Source organism: Schistocerca gregaria, chromosome 6, assembly GCF_023897955.1.
Source record: "Schistocerca gregaria isolate iqSchGreg1 chromosome 6, iqSchGreg1.2, whole genome shotgun sequence".
Lineage (NCBI taxonomy): Eukaryota > Metazoa > Arthropoda > Insecta > Orthoptera > Acrididae > Schistocerca > Schistocerca gregaria.
The window spans coordinates 262,532,164-262,551,903 of record NC_064925.1 but is presented as its reverse complement, the minus strand read 5'-3'; the positions used below and the strand labels follow the sequence as shown (position 1 = coordinate 262,551,903).

The 19,740-nt window shown below is 43.3% G+C and overlaps 1 protein-coding gene across 3 annotated transcripts in view; it reads left to right on the top strand.

Annotated features, from left to right (window-relative positions):
- The window catches only part of LOC126279011 (protein FAM110B), a 1,155,794-nt gene that overhangs the window by 248,198 nt on the left and 887,856 nt on the right, over nt 1-19,740 (top strand). The window contains exon 1 of one of the 3 annotated variants that reach the window (XM_049979394.1): nt 1,361-1,615. The exons of the other annotated variants lie outside the window; for them this stretch is intronic. The gene's annotated coding sequence lies outside the window, so the exon portion shown is untranslated. Of the gene's footprint in view, nt 1-1,360; nt 1,616-19,740 lie in introns of those variants that run through there. 3 annotated transcript variants of the gene reach the window in all.

The window sequence follows — 19,740 nt, the reverse complement described above, 5'->3', positions numbered from 1 at the left end:
TTTTTTGTGTTATGATTGTTTATGTACTCCATTTATTCTGTTTTTTATTACATTTATAGGCTCCCTATACTCAAATGGAGTCTTTATACTACCAATATACAGTTTAACGTATCTATTTTCTGTAGCATTCGACAATTCCATCCTTTACTCTGCTCCTGCGTCACACCTCTTCAAACTGTCTTGTAATTTTATTTTATTGTGACTCCCAGTTTAATTTAAACTGTTATGTAAGCTATTAGGTTGCTTTACCATATGTATATATCCTGTTATTTTGAGTAATTATTTACTAATGACGTCCTCCTCCGTCCTACCCTTGAGGGAGAGCCGAAACAATGGTCTGGAGGAAAGTCGACCATCTAACCTACCCCTCCACCCCCCCCTCCCCCCGCAAACACACACACTTTTTTATGTTTAGTATACATGTTTTATTGCCATTCCTTCAGACACGTCATTGAAAGTATCCCCAACAGAGTTAGCCGGCCGCAGTGGCCGAGCGGTTCTAGGCGCTTCAGTCCGGAACCGCGCGACTGCTACGGTCGCAGGTTCGAATCCTGCCTCGGACATGAATGTGTGTGATGTCCTTAGGTTAGTTAGGTTTAAGAAGTTCTAAGTTCTAGGGGACTGATGACCTCAGATGTTAAGTCACATAGTGCTCAGAGCCATTTGAACCGAGCAGAGTTAAAGCCGTCATGAAGGCGAAGGATGGACACACGACATATTAATCTACACTAATAGGTAACTTCCTGGCAGATTAAAACTGTGTGCCGGACCGCGACTCGAACTCGGGACCTTTGCCTTTCGCGGGTAAGTGCTCTACTAGCTTTTGTAAAGTTTGGAAGGTAGGAGACGAGGTACTGGCAGAAGTAAAGCTGTTAGGACGGGGCGTAAGTCGTGCTTGGGTAGCTCAGTTGGTAAACTTGTCCGCGAAAGGTAAAAGTCCCGATTTCGAGTCTCGGACCGGCACACAGCTTTAATCTGCCAGGAAGTTTCATATCAGCGCACACTCCGCTGCAGAGTGAAAATCGCATTCTACACTAATAGGTGTCGGGATACTTTTAGCCAGGTAGCGTATAATAAATTCACAAACTCAGGTTCTGGGACATTCATTATTGATAAGCTCAATTAGTTGCTAAAGACGCGGCACGGCAACACACTCTGTCTGACAGACTCGTAAGATCCACTATGACAAACTATTAACAAAAAGGGAACAATGTTCCACATGACTGCGTGTCGCTGATTCACTGAGTCGGAGAGACGTGACAAGTGTGTGGCAGTGCAGGCGGCGTGCGCTATCATCTGCAACGCCCCGTCCACCGGGACCGACGCCGGCAGTGAATCACAGTGGCTTGGCCAGCTGGCTGCCTGAGTGTCGGCGGCGGCGGCGGCGGCTTCACTGCCTCTGAGGCCTCGGCCCGCCCCTGCACCCCACCCCCGCGAGGGCCGTGTACGCGGCCAGCGGAATCCTCCCGCCAGTGCTGTACACGTCAGCCGCGCGCGTGACGTGCCTCCAGAGTACCGGCGGAGAGTTCCACACAGCTGGCCACGTGGATGCCCTCTGTCGGCTCTCCGCGGACGCGGAATAGACGTCGGCGGGCAGCTCCCCGAGCCGCGGCAGGTACTTGAAATTCTAGTCGACCGGCCGAAGGACGTGCCGGTCAGAGGCGAAGACACAGGAGCTTAGCTCACCAGTCGGCCGCTGCACATCCTTCCTCATTTTCGTTTTCTTTCGCGAGTAATTCATTCACAAAAGCTATTCATAACAGTACGGAGACTGTGATGCTCCAGCTGACCAAATGTGAGTTGTCTAATTTAATAACAGACTACTTCTGTACTTTATGATTTACGCATTGAAAAGAGGACCTATACTACTCGTCATCAAACATTTCGCCGATGTTTATCCTACCAGCAGTGTGTGATCAGAAACGAAGGTGACGGAACGGGAGCTCCAAATGTCCAGGCGTTTGGAAAAAAATATAATTTTTGTGGCCGGTAGGGAGCAGCATGTTAGCGTAGATTCCAGGCAACGGTTGCTGCAGCGGAAAGTATACAGAACGGGAACTGAAGAAGTCTACTTCATGTGCGCAAAGTTTTTCATTTCCAATTTTTTCGTTACTTACAGGAAGAGAAAGATTTGGTGGATGAGTACACAGCAAAATACAGGAATCCAGTCATTACTTTATCAAAATCTGCGAGACTTAGCTTACACAACGTTTTTTTTGACTGATGTGATGAAGCCTTAAGTGCAGGAGAACAACTTCCTTCTGTTCGTTGCCTCCTAGAATGGACAAACAAACCCACAATTGTACGACGAGATTTTTCAGGACGAAGGCTTGGCATCACCGAGCATTAAAACGATTCCTTTCCAAATTGACTCGCTAGTACAACCCTGCGATTCTGTTTCAGATTAAGAATTTGATAAAAAAAAGCTTCAAAACTTCTGTTATCGCATTGGGGGTGGGGAGGCAGAAGAAATTGTGACTATATTGCCAAATGGGGCACGGCCCGCAACATGAGGCAGTTGAAGCATTGGGACAGGCAATGTGTGTCACTCAGCGAACAGTTAGCGTGCACTGTGACGGTGTTCTTCATCACAACACGACTAGGAGCCCTACTTTGAATCGTTCATACCGATTGCTCCATTTTTGGTTCTTTATCGGAAGTTCCTATTCAGTAAGCTTCCGAGACCTGTTACCGATCAGTCCTCCTACCGATTTTTCGACTGCTGTGCCGAGAGGTTTTGGATTTCGGTATGGACCTCTCGTTCGGTTCGGTGTGATTTATTTACACCTATAATTCGTTATTTTAAACATATTGAGCGGTTTTAGCTTCGGATTTAGTGATTGTGTTACTGAAGAATCATCAGGGCACTTCTAACTGGAAACTGAGTTCATAATGGACTATTTTACTTCGTTAGAAATATGGTTTGTATTGTGGTTACTGTGAACGATTATAACATAAAAAAGCAATTTCGGTCAATATTCTCACAAAATACCTATTATTTCTACGTAATTAAGATCTTAAAAAATCATTAAATTTCAGAAGGGCGGCTTTGGTTATGTGTATCACATGAATGTTAGCTGAAATTACTAGTGACTTTGCTTATTTGTTTCCTCAAATGGTTTATGTATTAATTATCTAAACATGTTTAAAACGTTTAAGTAACAATGCAAAGGCATTTCGTGAAGCTTGATAGAGGAAACCTTCCAAAATTACATGCATTTACGGTTTACACCAGTATCAATGGGCACAGAAGTCAGCCTGTGTCTCTCTCCACTGGAATTATAAGTATAAAGAAGACAAATGAGTTGTAATGGCACAGTGGATAAGGCAACTAACTGCTTTAGCAAAAGGAGTAGGTTCACATACTGTTGGGTACCAAAATATTTTTTCTCCTCTTCGTGTTTGTAACACGTTCTCAGACTTCGTTAATCGTCAAAGTTAAGCAATTTCTGATATATTGGTTGCTATTTACACATAAGTGCGCGCTTTCTCACTAATGAGTACCTTCGATTTCATGACTTCCATATGTTTAAGAAATGAAAGATGAAATTGTTGTGCGTCAAACAAATGACAGTGATATTTATACTTTTTCTTGTCACGAATAGTGCACCATTTTTTTCTCAATGCATAGCGATTTCCGAGTGTGTGGTCAGACAGGAATCTAAGAGGACAGCTAGAATTACTGCGAATGAAACTTGCAGCAATCGTCTTTATACTTTAGCTTGTCACAAATATTTATCTGCGATCGAACCCTTAACAACAGTAGACAGATATGAAAGATTCCCTCTACAATATTTTGGACTATAACACCATATATGAAACATTTTGATTCATCAGATGCATGTTATAAACTGCAACGAACTTCCATAGCTGCACTCGCCACACGCTCTCGAAAAGAAGTTTTTTCTTAAATTTTGTTTTTATCAGCCAAATCGTTGATGTATCATATAGGGAAGTAGGCTACTTCATCATTTGGATCTCGAGGAGCGAGGTACAACCACATTCTATGCATGTTCTTATTGTTCGGCACACTATTAAACAATTTTTCGGGTTTGTGGAGATGTGTTCCGTCTATGCAACTAACTGAAGGCAGTTTGTTTATTGCCATACGCATTTCGCTTCTTTTACTTGTGAAGCATCTTCACGAATAAAAGAAGCGAAGGCCGAGCGGTTCTAGGCGCTTCAGTCTGCCGCGGGCATGGATGTGTGTGATGTCCTTAGGTTAGTTAGGTTTTCGTAGTTCTAAGTTCTAGGGGACTGATGACCTCAGATGTCAAGTCCCATAGTGATCAGAGCCAAAAGAAGCGAAACGCGCATGGCAATAAAGAAACTGCCTTCAAATTAGTTGCATAGATGGAACGTACCTCTATACATTTTGCAGCAAGTAAGGAATGACGGAAAACAGAAAAAAATGACGAATTTTTCCGGTGTTTCTATACATGTATTTGTACAGTGCGGTACTACACTCCATTCCTAATTCATATCACGAAACGTAAAATCCAAAACAAGACGTCGATGTGAATCAAAATAAAATGACGTAGTGTGACATTTATGACAGTTTCCAGAACACAGTCAATATTCTATCGTTATCATGCATTGATGTAAGCACGTGGTAAGCGAAATTTGAACAGTATGACGTACTCTAACCACAATTTTCGGTACTGTGAACAACAGCGTGCCTTTGCCGGCTACTAGCCATTTCGGGTTCGTGGAGCTGCAGTGCGCATGCGCGGATCTGAGGCACATTGCTTTTGATTGGTTGGCGCGAGGAAAACTGATAACAGTGTTTCGGTTCGCTAGGACCGTTCGTTATCGCTTCCGAAATGCTTACAGTATAATTTTGGGGCTCTCCTTCGAAAACAAGACCATTCAGTGCGCTAGAGTACCGAACCGATCGGCAAAATGACGGGAAGATACAGAATAGGGGCCCTGGGGACAACATTTGAATGACTTCACACAAGGAAGAATCAGCAGTAAACTGGAAGGTGGACTCAATGTGATGAGGGTAGCACGGGAATTTAGCATTGCTCACAACGCTGTTTCACGTGCATGGGGAGCTATCCTAACCACAAGCAAGAGGACAGCAAGGCACGCAATCTCCCATTCCACAGTGGCATGGCAACTGCATGGTGTCGGCCACTATGTCTGACGACCAGTATGTTGTATTCCACTGACACCAACAGATCAGTGTCACCGTTTATGGTGGTATCAGTAGTGATTTTGGAGGTACCTTCATACGTCAATGTATGAGAATATGTAATGCACTCAGGAACATTGCCGAACGTGATCGTTTAGTTAGTCCAGCTGTTATGGTGTGATGAGACATAATGCTGCATAGGCATACTGTCCTCTAAATACTTGGAAATTGTACTCTCAGGAGTCAGCGTTACTGTAACACTATTGTTGTGATATTGTACTTCCCCAAGTGCGACTTTTCTGGGGTGCATTCGGTCCCGACCTCATTTTTATGGATGCCACTGCGCGATAACTGGTGGAGTGGCACTTGGAACGAGGGGATATTCGGCGAATGGGCTGCTCCTTCTATTTAAATCCCATAATGGTTCAAATGGCTCTGAGCACTATGGCACTTAAGTTCTGAGGTCATCAGTCCCCTAGGACTTAGAACTACTTAAACCTAACTAACCTAAGGACATCACACACATCCATGCCCGAGGCAGGATTCGAACCCGCGACCGTAGCGAATTCCCATAGTGTACGTGTGGGATGCGGTGAGGGGCCGTAGCGGACGTATTCCAGCACCACCGCGTGCGAAAACGACACTCCAGCAGTTGTCATCCGCTCTGGTGGAGGAATGCAAACACCTTGATAAGAATAATGTTCCGATATTTCTAACGTCTGAGGGGACCATTATAAATCGCAGTGACTCCAGCCTAACTATTTTTTTTAATAAAATAGTGATTTCTGTTCTATAACTGTTCTTAGCCGCGCGGGATTAGCTGAGCTGTCTATGGCACTGCCGTCATACACTGTGCTGCTGGTCCCGGCGGAGGTTCGTGTCCTCCCTCGGGCATGGGTGTGTGTGTGTGTTGGTGTGTGTGTGTGTGTCCTTAGCATAATTTAGATTAAGTAGTGTGTAAGCTTGGGGACTGATGACCTTAGCAGTCCCATAAGATTTTACACGCATTTGAACATATAACTGTTCTTACTATGTACAGCCCAAGTTTCATCGAGCCATGTTACTTGGCAGCGACTCTTCATGCGAACGTCAATTTCGTGCTTAACTTTAGCACACCGGTGTGTCTTGTTTCGCACTGATGATATTGAATTCTATATTCTCATTGGCCGGCTTATGTCTCTTCGTGTTTTTCCGTCCCCTAACATGCTCAACGTGATGTTTGAGACGCGTGTCTGCCTAGTGTCATATTTCATCTCTCGCTGCCTGTATGGCAGCTGGTGGTAGTTGTTTGGGCGGCGCTGTGACGCAGACGCTGTTGATTGGGCTGCGAGACGTTTTTCTGCTCTCGTCAGCGCCTCTGTGTTAATCGAAGGGCGGCCCCGACTCAGCCAGCAGATGTGACGCTGTTTGTTTTGGCACGCGGTTAGTTTGCTCCAGGGCGGCCGCACGCACGCCCGCACACACACACACACCCACGCACACGAGCGCGCGCGTCAGCGCCGACACGCGACGCGCGGAAGAGGAGCGGCCCGTCATGACGTAGGCGGGGAGCGCCGTCTCTCCAAGTCCTTCCTTAAGGAGCCGCCGCGGGGACGGTGACGTGTAACCGATTGGGTTCTTTGTCTCGATCTATCCACGCAGGGACCTACACGAAACTTGACGTGCCCTTAGCGCTAGGATATCACCCGGAACAAGTGCCGCCCATTCACCTCCTCCCCCCCCCCCCCCTTATCTATAGTGTAAGGTCATCCCCTAAACAGCCGCCAGTTCCACCAACTGGAAGCTACATCAAAGTTGTTATCGTCACAGTCCAACACATGTTACACTGTGATGAGATTCAGTAGTGATAAGAAGTTTAAGTCTTTCTGGATAATAATATAGTATGAATGTGTATTATTAAAGAAATAAAACTATTTATAGAGAATGGAAAGCATCGCCAGCGATAGAAAACAAAAAATAACGTGATGTTATTTAAAGGCAATAAGGACAAATTTTCATTGACTGATTCATTTATTACAATACGTTTATTTGAGGGAAACATCATAGAAAACGTAAAGTGCAAAAACAATGGTCTTGAATCTGTCATGTCGGTAGTAATGCCACGGATGCAGTCGACTAACTCTGTGGTCTAAAATCAACGTTATATAGAAATAAGTGAAAGTCATTTTGTGTATGTAGGCCCTCGTAGTAGCTCACGATTAAAGAATATAAGAATGCCATAAAGTAGAAATGCCTAATGATATTGTTTATACGCCATTTTTCGTTTGTATTTGCATGGGTAATGGGTGAATTTTAACTTGTAAATTCTTCCAATGCCATACCTGTGCATTATAAACGAGGTTATAAAGAATTGTGGCTGTTTCTGTGTGATTAGTGTCCTATATGCTGTTACAAACGTCTCAGGAAAATAGTCTGTCGTTATTCTTTGTGCTGTCTGTTTTTAACCAAAAGATTTGTTAATTTCGTACATGTCATTCAAACCATTTAAAAAAAAATAATAATGATGATGTGTATGTTTGTCACAGAGCAGTTACGGAGGAAATAAATTCTGCAGTGTTTCACGGCTGTAAAACGTCCTTCATGCTGTGCTAGTTCTTCTTCCACCCCCAAAACTTTTCATCAAAACTATTCAGTGAATAACACGCAAAAACAGCTTGGATCGATCTAGCAAGAACAAAGTAATTTTGGTGCCATCTGGAAGTATAGTGAACATTGGTGCTTGTTTCACATATACTGTCTGAGTTCTGAAACTTAAGTGTCAAGTATACTGTGGTTCCTCTTTCTCCAAGCAAATTATTCTTGGAGGGTAGGCTTTTCCTGTTGTAGCTTTGGGTTCTTTTCCTCACATAGTAGTATGTTTCTTCATAGGCTATTCACCTGAATACTGACTTCTCGTATTTAAAGAATTCAGTGCTAAATTGTTTTCTCTTATGTTTGCTGTGGAAGTATCTGGCACAGCTGAGGCCAATTGTGTACGTTTTTTGTAACGTGTCTTTTAACTACCTGACAAAATTTAAGACCTAGCAAGATATTAATTTAACATTCCCTCCAAGTGCAGCCGAAAGCGGTAAACCACGTGGTTCAACTGAAACATTGCCCAGGAGCCGAACAAAGACCAGGAAAACCGGGGGTGAGTTGGCGGGACTTGTTCCGGGTGAAATCCTAGCGCTAATGATTCCTGGAAACTTGCGGATCTTTCCAGATTTCACAAAGGTCTGTTCCTGCGGATTGTATGTAGTTCCTCATTGAAGATTTCAAAGTGATTAACTGCTGCTTCATTAGACAACAGGTCTATGCTACGATTTCTTATTATGGATTCTGAGAAAAACAGGGGTAAGTTGTAGGGAAAGACGCGTAATATACGAGTATGTACAAGAACAAAGAGGGAACAATAATAACGGAAGTTCAAGAACGAAGGGCACGGGGTAAAAAGAGTGTAAGGCAGGGATGTAGTCTTTCGCTCCTGCTTCTAAGAAGCAATGCCGGAAATAAAATAAAGCTTCAAGAGTGCGATAAAAATTAAAGTTGAAGGAATATCAGTGTTAAGATTCGCTGATAACATTGTTATCCTTGGTGAAACTGAAGAATTATTACAAGAACTGCTGAATGGAATGAGTACCGAATATGGATCGAGAGTAAATCGAAAAAAAGCGAAAATAATGAGAATTAGTAGAAACGAAGACAACGAGAAATTTAACATAATAATTAGTAAGCGTACATGAAGTTAAGGTATTCTGTTAACCAATGACGGACGGAGCAAGGAGGACCTCAAAAGCAGACTAGCAATGACAAAAAGGGCATTCCTGGCCAAGAGAAGTCTGCTAGTATCAAACATAGGCCTTAATTTGAAGAAGGAATTTCGGATTATGGATTTGGAACACAGCATTGTATTGCAGTGAGACATGGTCTGTGGGAAAATCGGAACAGAAGAGAATAGAACTATTTGAGATGCGGTGTTACAGAAGAATACTGAAAATTAGGTGGACTCAGAGGAGGAATGAGGAGGTTTACTGCAGAATCGGCGAGGAATGGAATATATAGAAAACAGGGGCGCGAAGAAGTTCAAAATGGCTCTGAGCACTAAGGGACTTACCATCTCAGGTCATCAGTCCCCTAGAACTTAGAACTACCTAAACCTAACTAACCTAACGACATCACACACATCCATGCCCGAGGCAGGATTCGAACCTGCGGTTCCAGACTGAAGCGCCTAGAATCGCTCGGCCACCAGCGGCCGGCCGCGAAGAAGTAACAGAACGATAGGACGTATCTTAAGACATCAGGGAGTGACTTCCAGGGTAGTAAAGGGAGCTGTAGAGGGTGAAAACTGTAGAGGAGACACAAATAGGGAGACACCCTACTCAGACATTTGGAACGGAATACAAATTCGTGGCAAGTCGCATTAAAACCAGTCAGAAGACTGATAGCTCAAAAAAAAGATGATGATCTACATCTACATGGTCTGCATTTCACACTTAAGTGCCTGGCAGAGGGTTCATCGAACCATTTTCATACTACTTCTCTACTATTCCACTCTCGAAAGGCGCGTGAGAAAAGGGAACACCTAAATCTTTCCGTTCGAGCTCTTATTTCTCTTATTTTATTATGATGATCATTTTTCCCTACGTAGGTGGGTGTCAACAAAATATTTTCATATTCGGAAGAGAAATTTGGTGATTGAAATTTCGTAAATAGACCTCACCGCAAAGAAAACCGCCTTTGTTTCAGTGACTGCCACCCCAACTCGCGTATCATATCAGTGACTCTCTCACCCCTACTGCGCAATAACACGAAACGAGCTGCCCTTCTTTGCACTTTTTCGATGTCCTCCATCAATCCTACCTGGTAAGGATCCCCGACCGCGCAGCAATAGTCCAGCAGAGGACGGACAAGTGTAATGTAGGCTGTGTCTTTAATTGCGTTTGTCGCATCTTATAAGTGTTGTGCCAACGAAGTCCAGTCTCTGTTTCGCCTTCTCCAAAATATTACCTTTGTTGTCTTTCCCATTTAAGTTGTTCGTAATTGTATTAGGTATTTAGTCGAAATGACAGCCCTTAGATTTGTGAGATTTATCGTATACCCAACTGTGATTTAAATTGGCGATTTATATGGGTATAAATGTACATCCCTTCTTTTTTTATTTTTAATACGATTCATTTTCTGCCCAATTAACAGTTTTTCGAACTAGTGCGGGTCTAGCAGACGGTTGTGTTACAGGAACATTATCTGGATCATGTACAGATAGACGCTGTGGTCGTGGCGCTAGCAGAAATGACGGAATTTTAGCTATCCATAAAGAAACGTCTATGAAACGAAAGTGCTGTAACGTTTCGGGCACTTCTAGTGCACTGCCTCGTGACTTTCATGACAAATCGTCCTCATGATGTAGATTCTTAGGATATAATCACATGCACAGTATTTAGCTACAGTTGCTTTTACTCTAATTCACAATGAGTAAACATTGAATATAAGTACAAAGATGATGAATATGATAGACGTCATATTTTACCGCATCATGATCTTTGGCCTGAGACACAGTGTTGTAATATGGATTAAAAAGTCACACAAATTTAAAGAGTAAATGAATTACTGCCGTAAGTGACACAGATTTTCTCAATGTGACCCTGGTATTGTGAATAATAAAAGAGCAAAACAATTACAAGTAAGCTGATAGACCACCATACTTTTTACAAGAATAAGAGACTGAAAAACATAGTCATAGAAATAGTACTGAGACTGTGCCGTCTTCTGTCACTGAAGTCTTATTTAGACGAACAGTACTTCGTTTTATCTAAAAGCATCGTCACTGGCCATGGTAATAACTGTGGTTTTGTTTACATCTTGCTTTAACGAGATCACACACAATTCTCAGGTTTATAATTCCTTTTTTAGTAATCATGTTTTTGACTCCTTAGATTATTCCCTTGTGAACTCCATTGCGATGCGATAGCCAAATTATTTTCTCATTCGATGTTATGGTGTATATATATCTACATTTACCTGCTGAACACAGGTACTTTGTGTGTTTCGCTCGTGCGATATCCGATGGTCTTTTGTTTTGCTTTTGTGACTGTGCCAGCACAGAAAAACACAGTTGAATAGCGGGCCCGAAAACAGACACGTTGCCACAAAAAGAAAAGAACGAATTCCGCACGAGCGAAACATACAAAATTCACGTAAAACGAGATAAATGAATATTATTTAAACTTCTGTCCCCACTACCATTTGCAGGGTGCCTGTCTAACTGATTCCAGGGGCAACAATAGTTTCATTTTCAGTAAATCGCTTGTTATTGACCAGATGTAAAAATGTTAAGTGCTGTCATAATCTACTGATGAAGAGGAATAATATTACGTTAAAAGTTCAGCATAATAAGACAGTTACAGTTTGTGGGTTTGTCTTCAAGAATCGTAATAAACGACACCCAAATCCCCGGACTTTATTAATTCAATATATGACAATGAGAGCACTTAATAGACTTTCAACACACTTCACAGATAACATGAAACATATATGAAACTCTTTCTCGCTGACAACCTCCCCCCTCCCCCCCCCCCCCCCCCCCCCCCGCGGTCCCGAGTAAAATAATGGGAAAAAAATATCGCTTACAACATTTCTGCCGCTCATACAAACAACAACAGCAGCCATGACGTTTTAAATTAATACTTTTTCTACTACCAGCTCTGTTCACAACCCAGAAAGCAGACAGTATTCGCACCCACCACTAAATATACGTGCAAGATTATATCAACGTACAAAATATATTCAGGAGATACGGTGTCATTAACACTGAGATGCGTGAAAAACTTGCTTTCTTCAAAATGGAGCGCAAATTTCTCTGCCTATGCTGGATTAACATTAATAAAACCGACAAACTACAAGGATGGATTCCTGATTGGAAGTGGAAGAATAAAGGTCGTATGAACGTGTGTCCGGAAATGCGTCGTTGCCACGCTGCTGACGAATGAAAGTTCATCTGGCCAAGGGCCGTGTGTTGCAGTCTGTCTAACTCAGGCGTACTGTAAGCAGGAGAATAATCCAGTATTCACGTCAGGGATAAGCCGATATGATGATTGTGTACGGCCAAGCAGATGGAAACGGTCGAGAGGCAGCACGACTGTACCAAAATAAGTACCTCACAGACACCAACCATATGATAGGACATTTCAAGGTCTTTTTCGGCGTCAGGGTGATCACGGGTCCTTTAAAAGAGACCAACGTTGTGTGATGTAGTTCGTGTTAGTGAGGGTACTTATTTTGGTGGGTTTACCACTTCGATCCAGAAACAAAGCGGCAATCGATGGAGTGACGCCACACTACCTCTCCTCCGAAGTATTAGTTCAAGGCCGCACCGTTAGCCGGTAAAATGGCGAAAACCTTCCAGGGCTCTGTGGAGATTGTTCTGTTTGGTGTCCTCCCCCATGACGCAATCATCAACTCGGATGTGTACTGTAATACCCACAGGAAATTGAAGGAACGGCTTAAGCGTGTTCATCAGCACAAAAAGGCGAACGAACGACTCCTGGCCAACGCATGGTCTGACACCAGTATGTGCACCCGAGAGCAGCTCACAAAACTTCATGCGACTGTTCTTCCTCATCAACGCACGGACCCGATCTCTCACCTTTCTACTTCCTTCTGTTTGGCTCAATGAAGGATGCACTCCACGGGAAACAGTACGTGCACAATTGGAGGGACATTGATGCAGTGTGACGTTAGCTCCGATGTCGACCGGTATAGTGGTACCATGAGGGCATCTAGCCCCCCACATGAAGGTGGCTTAGGGCTGTCACACTGAACGGAGAAAAATAGCGTTTTTTTAGCCAAATGAGTGGGAAATAGTATGTATTGGAACCCTGAAAAAAATCAACGTGGTTTCAGATAATAAATGTGCTGCATTACCTATTGAATGCCCCTTGTTCATATCTGTATAGGTACATCCATTTGAATGTGGTTACTGTATTCGAATCTTGATCTCCCTGTACAAGTTGCAAGGCTATCCTTCTTAATAATTAAAAATACTTTCCGTAATTTAGCTGCCTGAAATTCCAATTCTGACAGCATGTAAGAGCGAACTTACACTCAAGGTACACAGGCCAGATCATGAAAATTCCTAACCGTGACCCTACTGACGAGTGTCCTGTCCATCTCTCCTGTAACTATGTTCGTAATGCCCACCAAAATACTAGCATTAAAATGACAGGTTAAACGATGTTAGCACTGATTTAATAAACACTCGGATTATTATACCTTATTAACATGTCTCTATATATCTGTTTCCATTATATCTACAGCTACAGTCGTTCAATAAACAACGCTTGCGTTCTGCTTGCCATTAATTTTCGGTACATTAGGGTCGTCACTGAACTGACAGTCATTTCCTGAGTATCGAAATACAGTCAGTTCTGGAAATTGTGGAATAATGTTAGATTGGATCCGTCAGGCACAGGCTGTGTACCTGTACCCTTACAAAATTTTATCTCCCCACCATCTTTCCTTTATGAAATTGACGATTCCCTCAAAACCTCATCATGGGTCCTATATACCGATTCCTTGCTTAAGTCCAGTGTACCATAAATCTATCTTTTCCGCAGTTCGATTCTGTACCTCTTTAGTTATTCTCTCTAACCATCTAATCTTCAGCATTCTTCTGTATGAGCACGTTTCAGAAGCCTCTATTCTTGTTTGAACATTTTCATCGTACACGGTTTTCTTCCGTAGAAAGCTACACTCCAGACAAATGCCTTCAGTAAAAACTTCTAACACTGGACAAGTGGCCTCCCCTGGCCCGGCAAAGCACAAAGTTTTTATTCCTTCTTTCTGAACACTGATTTCGTTTCAGTATTTCTCCTTGGTTTCAATTGCTTCTTCCTCAGTGTACAGACTGCGTAATGCCGGGGTTAGCTACAATCTTTCCTCACTCCCTTATGAACCACCACTTCCCTCTCACGTCTCCTAAAATGCAATCAGCTTTCTATACATGCCGTAAATAATCTTTCTCTCTCTGTATTTTATCTCTACTACCTTCAGAATCGCAAAGAGTATACTCTAGTCAACATTGCCAAAAACTTTCTTATGTATACAAATACTGGAGCCCACACTGATCTTCCGCGAGGTCTGCTTCTACCATTTTGTTCGGCGTTCTACACTGAAGAGCGAAAGAAACTGATACACCAGCCTAATATGGCGTAGGGTCCCCGCGAGAACGCAGATGTGCCGCAACACAACGTGGCATGCACTCGACCAATATCTGAAGTAGTGCTGGAGGGAATTGACAACATGAATCCGGCAGGGCAGTCCATAAATCCGTAAGAGAGGACGAAGATCTCTTCTAAACAGCACGTTGAAGGCATCCCAGATACGCTCAATAATGTTCATGTAGGGGGAGTTTGGTGGCCAGCGGAAGTGTTTAAACTCAGAACAGTGTTCCTGGAACCACTCTGTAGCAATTCATGACGTATAAGGTGTCACATTGTCCTGCTGGAATTGCCAAAGTCCTTCGGAATGCATAATGGACGTGGACGCAGGTGATCAGACAGGATGCTTACATACGTGTCAGAGCCGTATCTAGATGTATCAGGGGTCCCATATCACTACAAATGCACACGCCCCACACCATTACAGAGCCTCCACCAGCTTGAACAGTCCCTTGCTGACATGCAAGGTCCATGAATTCATGAGGTTATCTACATACCCGTACATGTCCATCCGCTCGATACAATTTGTCCTACCAGGCAACATGCTTCCAGTCATCAACAGTGGAATGTTGGTGTTGGCGAGCCCAAGGCGTGGCATAAAGTTTTGTGTCTTGCAGTCATCAAGGGTACACGAGAGAGCCTTCCGCTCCGAAAACCCACATTAATGATGTTTCGTTGAATGATTCGCTCTCTGCCGTCGGCCCAGCATTGAAATCTGCAGCAGTTTGCTGAAGGGTTGCTATTCTGTCACGTTGAACGATTCTCTTCTGTCGTCGTTGGTCCCATTCTTGCAGGATCTTTTTTCGGCCGCGGCGCTGTAAGAAATCTGATGTTCTTCCAGGTTCCTGATATTCACGGTACACTCGTGAAATGGTCGTACGGGAAAATCCCCACTTCATCGCTACCGCGGAGACGCTGTGTCCTATCGCCAGTGTGCCGACTGTAGCAACACGTTGAAACTCACTTGAATCTTGATACCTGCCACTGCAGCAGCAGTGACCGATCTAACGACTGCACCAGACAGTTGTTGTTTTATAAATGCGTCGCCGACCGCACGGCCGAGTTCTGCCTATTTACATAACTCTGTATTTGAATACGCATGCCTATACCAGTTCCTTTGGATCTTCAGTGTACAAGTAGTAAACCAAGCAAGAGAAAGAAACATGTTTTCGGAAAGAAATTAAAACTGTATAGCTCAAATATGTGAGGTGGGGTTTCAAAGAACAGGTCAAGCAACCAGTTTCTCGTGTCAACCGAATATGTGAGGGCCCTTGAACGAGCAAATTTAAAAATATCGATCGCCCTCAACAACATAATTATTTTTTTCCAAGCTCTGGATTGTCGAGAGAGGCTAATAAGCACTTGTAGACATGTAAAGGGATATGCTATGGGTTGAAATCGACAACCTGTATGGGTATTTGTATTGCACAGGAGCCGTAATTGAGGTCTTCGAACCCTCGTTGTTCTGTGTGCTTCAGTTCGCTTCACTGGATGATGGAGGTGGGGAGAGGCATACAGTTCGCCGTTAATAAAATTATTTAATGAAGGCCTGACGAATGACATTGGCCGGCAATTAGTATATGTGAGAGAACGTGTAGAGGGCGAAACTGAATAACGGTGGCCCTTGCTTCAGCAGATCTCACGGGACTATTCAGTTAGCAGTAGCAGACAGCGATTCCACGTAGCGCCTGAATATGGCTGCCTGTCAGAAATGACAGCTGAGTGGTTGCAGCAGACGATCTCTGAGCGCTATTCACCTGTGCAACAGGTGCACGGGCGCGTGAGTGACCTGATCGTGTAAAAATACAGCCGGCTTCATTCCAGGTCTGAAATCGAATGGTCTCCACATTGGTATGCTATTGAAAAAGTTGAAGAGATAATTATACTCGTCCGTGAATGTGTCATTTACTTTATTCAGACGACGTGACCGGTAATAGCACACGTGCAGGAGGAAGGAAAGATAAAGAAATGACGAAAAAATGAAAAGCTATTCATTCGGCTTTTCATTTCAGTTTGGCAGTGAAAAAAATTGAGAATACTGTATTGACTAAGAGAGACGTCATACCGAAGGCAGCCTCAACGAGTGATATCAAAGGCTTTGTTCTGTGTTCATAATAATCAATCTTAAATCGGTGTTATGAGGTAAATCTGTCGGTCAGTACTTTATTGTTAATTTGACTGATATTTCATTGAAAAAGTGTCAGACTAATTAGAAATTTGGAAAGTGATCAAACGGTACTTACTGTTATGCCAAAGCACTTTCGATCTTATCAGTAATAATTAAAAAGTAAACTATACTTTGCACGGACTGAGAGAATTCAGCCGGCCGCTGTGGCCAAGCGGTTCTAGGCGCTTCAGTCCGGAACCGTGCTGCCTCTACGGTCGCAGGTTCGAATCCTGCCTCGGGCATGGATGTGTGTGGTGTCCTCAGGTTAGTTAGGTTTAAGTAGTTCTAAGTCGAGGGGACTGATGACCGCAGATGTTAAGTCCCATAGTGCATAGAGCCATTTGAGCCATTTTTGAGAGAATTCTAATCTCTCTATCTTTATACAAGGTGTTTGCGGGAGTTCGCCTGCTCAACTAAAATGTCAAATCAAAAAACCTTCAGTGGTCTAAATTCCCAGTTATATTTTATCTGTGCCATCAATTTCAGCGCTACATCACTTTTCTACAGTCGAAATAGGAGTCAGAATACAGTCACCGTATCCTAGATTATTTCTTAATACAGTGATCCCTACGATTATCAATCAGTGTCAGCCAATAAGTAATGAGAGGGAAGTACAGAAGTAGTTATAAAAGTTTCTAATAATTACAGTACAGTACTTGTTACATAATTGCTGTTATTCGAGAAGCATTTGGCCACGAGACAAAGGGAGTCCAAGTACGTACATATGGATCATAGGATCAAAATTACACAGTTGGTAGACGACTTAATTATTTTGTTACCTTTACGCTTACTTAATAGTCCGCCAAGTAGCTAACTAAATAAGCGCTTCATACATTACATTTTGAAACAATTAGTACTAATTAAATTGAGGGTAGAGGGGGAAGAAAGGAAAGGAAAGTGGTTACTGATGTCAGCTGCATAGGGACATTATACGGAATCAGCGGCAACGAGTAACGATGTGTGTCATACATGTCCGGAAGAACACACCACACATTCATATGGCCATGAAAGTAGTCCTAAATCGGATTCGTGGTATTTCGAATTCACTATTAAAAGGAATAACGCCTGTATTCCACTTTCAGAATTTAAAAGGATTGGCGATAAATATTTCGGACTTCAATAAAGTTAAAAACTTTCTTTTGATTTTACTGTCCAAGAAAACAGAGTGGACTCAAATTTAGCAGCTTGCGATTACATGAACAACCTTTTAAGGGGCAAAGTGAACAGAAAACAATAGCTATGCCTAAGGCAAAGCCGCAGTAAAATATATTAACAGTTGTAATGAAAATACTAATCCATGAAGAAAAGCAGCATTTAAGATTCCAACAAATGAATGAAGAGCGCTCCTTCTTTTGCGTGAAAATAGGTCAGCCAAAAAATACTAATTCGTAGAATATATGCAGCCTAATGTGTGTTGCAGACAGTCGGTGATGCCTGTGTTGTGTGGAACCATGTTGAAGAACATTTCAGTGACTTCCTAAGACACCTCCATGCCAACATACAATTTGCCACGTAGGTATAAATGGACCAACAGTTACCCTTTCTAGATTAGCTGGTCTCGAGGTAAAAACCTGGAATATAGCGTGTATCGGAAACCGGCCAAAGAATCGATACCTGCACAAATTGTCAAACAACCACCCCCGAGCCAGGAAAGAGGCATGATTAGTATAATGCGAGCATGCGAATGTGTGAGCGGCAAGACATCAGACGCAGGGTGCAACACCTGGAAAGCGTTCTTAGGAGCAATGGGTACTCCACTAATTATTTAAGAAGTGTCACAGAATCAAACACTCGGCAAAGTAACACTACGGAAAAAGAAACGTCGGGTACGGCCTTCCTGCCACACGGTCCCAGAGTGATGGACAGAACCGGCCGTATATTACTCAAACACGACGTAAAGATTATTTATAAACCGACAAAGAAGATCAAAGAATATATCAGATCGGCAAAGAAAAAGCGAGACCCGCTTGCAATGTCGGGATTACGCCGCATACCATATACCTGCGGAAAAGTCTATGTTGGAACGACTGCAAGATCAATCCATACCAGGATCACCGAATTCAAGCGGAATTACAGGTTGGGACAGGTGGAGAATTCGACCGATCCATAGTAATATTCGTTGACACGAAAGTTCTTGCTGTAGAGAAGAGTCGCCAAAACCACATGTCCACGGGAGCTGTAGAAATACGCAAACATGGCAATAGCTTCAACAGGAAAGAATAAAGCCTCAAGGTGAAACGATCCTGGATTCCAGAGCGTCAGTTGCAGTTAGCAAGGGGAGAACCGCGGCGGAAAAGACCACGGGAAAGCCCTCGGACATTGGCGCGGCCGGTGCATATGATCTGCGGCCGTGGGTTCGACCCCAGTCCGCCACCAGGAGTGGAGAATAAAGCTCTGACAATGCCAGCCACTCGTCCTAACGAAAGGTCAGAAAAATCATGAAACACACCTCGGCCGAAGAACCCGAGACAGAAACCAACAGGCAGTTTGTATTGTATCGTTGGTGATCACAAGCATGCGACAAATTCAAAGCCTGCTCAGATAGCTTGCTGAAGCTCAGACGACGAACTGTGTTAAATTTCATAGCTGTGGGTCAGCAACAGCTGTTAATCAGTACAACGAAAAAATCGGTCCAAAGTTGCAAATTTCACTTTCTCAATTTTCGTTTTCTAGATGCGATGTAACTGTTAGTTTGCACATATTGGTCATGGTTTTTGCATTTTCGGAAGTACCATTTTACAATGATATGAAAGTGGATTCCGGCTCGAAACTAGTCACCGAGTGAATAAGAAAAGTAAAATCTGCAACTCTGGACTGATTTTTTCGTTGTACTGCCTTAACGTTTGCTGAAGTGTGTTACACTGCAATTCAGTAGTCGACATGAGTGTTCGGAGTAGGCTATACATAAAGAGTGAACTTCACAAGCTACTGGTGAGGAAAACAGTGCTATGGCATAGAAATTTGATAGCTGTGCGTCTTTGGCTGTTGACCATATTGTAGATCCAGATGACAACAGCAAGTAACTGGTAAAGTGAAACTTCCTGGTAGATTAAAACTGTGTGCCCGACCGAGACTCGAACTCGGGACCTTTGCCTTTCGCGGGCAAGTGCTCTACCATCTGAGCTACCGAAGCACGACTCAGGCCCGGTACTGACAGCTTTACTTCTGCCAGTACCTCGTCTCCTACCTTCCAAACTCCGGTAGCTCAGATGGTAGAGCAATTGCCCGCGAAAGGCAAA